This window comes from Pteropus medius, unplaced genomic scaffold (genome assembly GCF_902729225.1).
Source record: "Pteropus medius unplaced genomic scaffold, Ma_sr-lr_union100, whole genome shotgun sequence".
NCBI lineage: Eukaryota > Metazoa > Chordata > Mammalia > Chiroptera > Pteropodidae > Pteropus > Pteropus medius.
Genome location: NW_024344378.1, coordinates 11,113,303 through 11,119,302, shown reverse-complemented (window position 1 = coordinate 11,119,302; position 6,000 = coordinate 11,113,303). Strand labels below are relative to the sequence as shown.

Below are 6,000 nucleotides of genomic sequence, written 5' to 3'. Positions count from 1 at the left end.
GACCCCTAATGTCCCTATTGCTAAGAAAGAAAGTATATATTTAACTGAAATACCCATGCAACGAGAAGGGAGGTCAGAGGGATGATTCCTTTGTGAGGATATTCCATTTCCTAAAGCATAACAAAGTCACTTGGGCTTGAAGCTCAAACAGACCTGGATTTGAACCTTAGCTCCACCACTTCCTAGCTATGTGACCTTGGACAAGATACTTAACCTCTCTGAACCTTGGGTCCCTCATCCATAAATGGGAATAATAGAGTACCTGATTCATAGGGCTGTGGTAGTAATCAAATGAAAGGATGTATATAAAGGTTTAGTCCAGTACTCAACACATGATGAGGGTTGAATGTATGAGTTATCTTTTTATCCTATCACCTAACTTTTTTTTTAGGAACAGATTTTAAACAACCAGTGGCTGACTTGATTCCCGGGAAGTCATTGGAGGGAGACAGAGAAATCGTACCTGGTACGAACCAGCAGGTCACGTTTCTTTTGCCTAAGTCCTTTGCGTCATCCAGTAAGGCACAAAGAAAGAGAGGCTTCAGGAATTCTGGGGAGATTAACAGCTCACTGGCTGCCTTTAGTGGGCTCATGCCCCAGGAAGGATCTGAAGGGCTCTGCTGTCTGCTCTCCAGTGTCCTTTCCCATTCCCACCAATGTTTACGTGACACAGGATTTCCTGACGAGTCATAAGTACCTGTGCTGTGGCCCCCTTGACGAATGGAGTGGGGTCCCCATACCAACCCAAAGAAGATGTCTTTGAGAATATATATATATATATATATATTTTATGCCAACAGCACCTGGTCTTCCTAGGTGGTCTCCCATCCAAGTACTAACCAATTCTGACCCTGCTTAGCCTCCGAGATCAGATGGGATCGGGCGCGTTCAGGGTGGCATGGCCGTAGACAAGAAGATATCTTTGAGCCAAGGAGAGTGAGCAGAAAAAGTTGTCTCTACTTGACCTTGAGCCTGTCCTTGAGAAAACCAGTAGCAGATTAAAAATCTAGAAGTTTCTGAAAGGTTCTGGTTCATAGGTTAGAGTGTAGGGTAGAAAGACAATTTGTTGTAGGCGGGTTAAAGTAGCACTATAGTAAAAACACTAACATTTGCTGAGCAATTACTGCGTGCCAGGAACTGTCCTCAGTATGTCCGCACCCACTCCGTTCTCACCGTGACCCATGAGGGAATTATCTTCCCCATTTCACAGGTGGGTTGCTGAGGCCCAGAGATGCTAACAAACTTCCCTAGGGTCTCACAGCTACCAAGTGGCAGAAGAAAGATTTAAACCCGGGAAGTCTGACTACAGAGCCTACACTCTGAACCACTGTGCTACGGCTGTGTCCCAAGGCTGGGGTCCACCCTCGAGGGAGGGAGTGGCCGCAGCGTAAGGCCTGACCTTCTGAGGAAAGGCTCTGCTGGCAAAGGAAATGCTGGGAAGTGCCGTGTTCCCAGCCCTGAGCCCACCTTGGTGACATACCGTGTCTGGTACCGGGCGTCCAGATAAAGAGCCTGTCCCTCAGGTGTCCCCAGTGATGAGTCACTCTTCTCAGGGCCTTTTAGCTCCCTTTTCCTTTCCTGGGGATAAATAGGACACTGAGAGAATTTCTCCAATTCCTATATTTACTCGTATGTTCTTCTCATCTCCGATTTTTAATGGGAAAGGAAGAACTTCCCTCTTATACCATCTTGCTCCCAACTAGTGAGGGGACGGAGGAGATGGCCCAGGGGACTTAGCCGCATGGCTCTCCATGCTGAAAGTGTCCCCCAGGGGCTCGCTGACCTTTCTCACCTCTGCGTCTGCTCTAACGAAGCTGCTGAGAAGGGGAGGGCAAGCGTGGGGTGGTGGGGAGGGAATGGTGGCCTCATGCTCCCAGCTTCAGGGGAAGGGGCCAAAAGACTCCTTCCTGGCCAGGGGAACCCCAAAAAGTGTTTTTATTCTCTTGCAGCCCTTGGCTCGAAGTGATGAGGGTGAATCCTAAAGTCTTAGGACAAATCTAAGGTAGATATGGCAGAGACAGAAATACGAGGCGGTGTCTCAGGTCACAGGGGAGTTTGGAGAATAGATCCACAGACCTCCTCATGCTGTCCTATCCCTGGGTCCATACGGAGCCCAAAGCAGGCACAGGGATGTCGTGGAATGAAAGACCACAGTCCACTCATTCAAGGATCCACTCATTTATTCCACAGACATTCACGGGGTGCTTTCTATGTGCCAGGAATGCTGCTGCGAGCTGGGGATGCAAAGCCAAAATGGATGCAGTCTCTAAGGAGCCTGCGTTCTGGAAAAGGGCAGACCTCAGTTCCCCGGCCGCAGGCCTGCACCGCCCGAGATCGCTGTTAAAGCTCAGAGACCCACAGGGCTCTTCACTGCTGACCCCACCAGGAAGGCACATCAATAAGGAGACCCCAGTGAGGCCTTGAGAGGAGGAGGTGGCAGCAGGCATCACTCAGGCTTCCCCACTGAGTGGGCTGCCCGCTGACCCTGAACCCTGAGCTCAGCCAGAACCCACTTCTCATCCTCAGGAAGCTTTGAGGCAGATGTCCTTGGTGGGACTTGCCCAGGCTGACAGTGTAGAGCCATTCCTTCCTCTCTCCCCCTTTTCACCATCACCCAACCTATTCAGACAACACCGGGTCACAGGAAGGGAGGGGACATGGGGTACCGTAGCGCTCCTGCTCTGAGGGGCGGGCAGAATCTCACAGAAGTCAGACGGAAAGAGCGGGAGCCAGAGCCACTTCAATTTGAATCCCAGCTTTGCCCCTGGGAGGAAGTGTGTTCATCTCTCTGGGTTTCAGCTCCCTCAGCTGCAAAGAGGAAGGATGATAAGACATTTCATAGTCACCACCCCCTCACAGGGCTGTGGTGACTATGAAATGTGACAACGTCTGCACAGCCCTTAGCATAGTGCCTGGCACACTGTAGCCTGCAATGAATGGTGGCTACTATTACAATAGTGTTAAGAGTGTTCTCACCATACTCTGATTCCTTGAAAACTGGAGTGAATTTAGGGTCCGAAGACCTAGGTTAGAGTCTGGGTCCTGCCACTTTGTCACTGTTTTGTCCCTCAGTGTCTCTGAGCCTCTCTCTCCTCACTGAGGGGCAGCATATCTGCTCTGCTGTGTTCCGAGGATCGAATGAGACCACGACGGGGAAGTTCTGTAAATCGAGTGCGGCGTAAATGTGGTGGGTCTGGGCCAGGTGCATCCCCGGCTTCCATCCCACCACCTGGTACCCAGAGCTTCTTCCTCTCTTCTGTGACCTTCCGGCCCCGCTCGGGAATGGAGTATTTCCACCTGGTTCTACATTTGACTTCTTCCCAGTCTCTAAGAAAACAGTGAGTCCCCTGAGGACCAGCCCCGTGTTTATATAGCACTAAGAGAAGCCATTCATCGCATTCAGGACCTGCCAAGCACTCTGGAGGCATCGTCTCATGTTCTCTTCCCAACATCCGGGCAAGGAAGGGACTGCTGGCATCCCCATCGTCTAGATGAGGACACTGAAGAGTCTAGAGGACTTCAGTAATTTTCCAAAGATCCAATAGTCAGCGTGTGACTTTTTCACCAGGACCCTCAGCAGATATTTGAACCCGGATCAGTCTGACCCCAAGCCAAGCTCTTAGCTCCACGCAGAGCTGGGCCCAGGTGGATATCAGTACATGCATTTTGCTTGGTTACTTCTGATGTGTATTTTATTAGGACCTCACACCTGTAAGCGGAATGTCATACAAGAATTCATTAAGCATAACGGAACAGCCCACTCTAACATTATGTGGCAACCGAGTTCACCTTGGTGACTAACACAGGCAGAGTCTTGGTCCTAAATCCATCAGCAGGTTTCTATGCACCTATGATGGTCAGGCCCTGTGGGAGGAGCTGCGATTATAACTGACTTAGCAGACAAGGCTCTGTCCTCGGGGCCATGAGTTCTGATGAGGAAGATGGGCAGCAGATACAGAACGGCTCGCAATGAATGGAGCTATCGGGGAGGTAAATCAGAATAAGGAAGGGCTGAGAGCATGACGGGAGCGGGTATACCTCAAGTAGAGTGGTCAGGGGACAGTGTCTCTAGGTAAGTGACGTTTGAGCTGGGACCTGAATAAGTGAGGAAGTGAGCCATGTGGATCCTGGGGAGGGGGACAGTGCAAAGGGCCTTGCTGGCAGAGGTAAATGCGCACATCCTAACAAGAGAGCATGCTGGGTGCGCGTGAGGAACAGCAAGCAGGCCAAAGTGGCTGGTGTGGGGTGAGCAAGGGGCGGAAAGTCTGGCTCGGTAGATGAAGAAGCAGCTGAAGGTCCATGGTGGACTTTGAGTGAAACCAGAAGCCAGTGGTTTCTAGTAGTCTAAAAGAGAAACATAATCGCTCTTTGTCTTTCCTGATATAGACCAGTGGCTCTGGACCGGGGGTAATTTTGCCCCACCCTGGGAGCATTGTCTAGAGACAATGTCTAGAGACAATTTTGGTCATCACAAGGAGAGGGAGAGGTGTTGCTGGCATCTAGTGGGTAGGGGCCAGGGATAGTGCTGAACATCTTAATATGCACAGGAGAGCCCCCTCCACTTCCAACAAGGACATATCTGGCCTAAAATGTCAATAGTGCCGAGGCTGAAACACCCAGGTGTAGACCTGAGGAAGGCAATGTGCTCTTAGAAAGATGGTGGGGGCTCACGAATGCAGCATCCAAGTCCCTTGGGCCTCAATCCCCCAGCAGGAAATACCCTTTGCATTATTATTCTTATTTCCTCCTCTGCTCCAAGAACCACTTCATGGGGACACATTCCAGGCCAGTTCCTGCTGCTTGGCGCCTGCTGTGTGTCTAACCTGAGGATGATGAATTTTCTGTGCCCGCGGCCATCCGTGTGTGTACGCAGCCCTGACGTCTTATGTGCATCTTGCATCTTGAAGTGTAATTTATTAGGCTTAATCCCTGTCTGGGGAAAGGATAAGTCTTCCTTGTGGGAATTGTGGGGCGGGCCCCATTATTATTTCATTAGGACACCACTGGTTTTTCAGGAGTCCCTGAGTAGACATCACATGCTCCTTGGATGATTTAGACAAGGCATCATCCCGCCCCCTCCCTCCCACAAGCCGGGGGCCTTGTTTCTTCCAGAACTCAGGAAAAGTATTCACCGATTTCCATATGTGCCTCTGAGGTTTGCTTCTTAGTGCTAAATTCCCTTTTCCTGCTTAATGCCAGTTTTGTCCTTCCACATCAGGAGAATATACAAACATTTTTAAAAACCGCAATCAGGCGTTTTACTCCTGTCTCAGCAACGCGTGTAGTAGATTGAAAAACTGATGTCAGCAGCAGCTTCCAGTTTTCTTCTGAAATCAGCATTGATGGAGGCTGCTGAGGCAAGTTAGCATTTCATAAATTCTCTCCTCCTCCAGCTTGGCCTGTCCAAACACGCAGAGTGAGAGGAAAGGCATGGGGTTATCAAGAGACTTCCAGCCTCTGCTCCCTCAAGACGAGTCAGCACTCTCTCAGTCATCTGGCTTTGCCCTTCACCCTCTACCCACTTTCCCACATGCAGAGGCAGCTCTAACATCCTCTAGGTAGTGGGTTTTAAGGTCACTGGATTCTAATTCCCCAACTCGCTGAGATAAATTATACTTCACACGTTCATTTCAGCTCAGAGATACCTCAAGTCTGTGTCCTTTTCTTTCTCATCCTATTGCATGAAATCGCCCCTTGATTTGATTTGCAAACTATTCGCGGACTCTTCTTTTCCTAATACCACAAAGGGTTCGCACCTTGCCCAAGGTCACCCATTGGCACCCATCTTGCCAGCCTCGCTTATCACTCTGGGAAGCAGCTGGACCAGGAATGGGCTACAGGAGGGCTGCGGAGTCTGAACCTTGAATTCAATCCCAACACGAAGCCTTAGTCATTGAGATCCCGTGGGTATGTCACTTTCCCCTCTCTGAGCCTCCGTCTCCTGATCTGGCAAACCGAAACCACTTTTAGTCACATCCTGCTTAATGACGAGGATACGTC

The 6,000-nt window shown here is 50.1% G+C and overlaps 1 pseudogene; it reads right to left on the bottom strand.

Moving 5' to 3' along the window:
• Nucleotides 1-791: 791 nt before the first annotated feature.
• On the bottom strand, nt 792-910 carry LOC120609845 (uncharacterized; annotated as a pseudogene).
• Between the last annotated feature and the right edge of the window lie 5,090 nt (nt 911-6,000).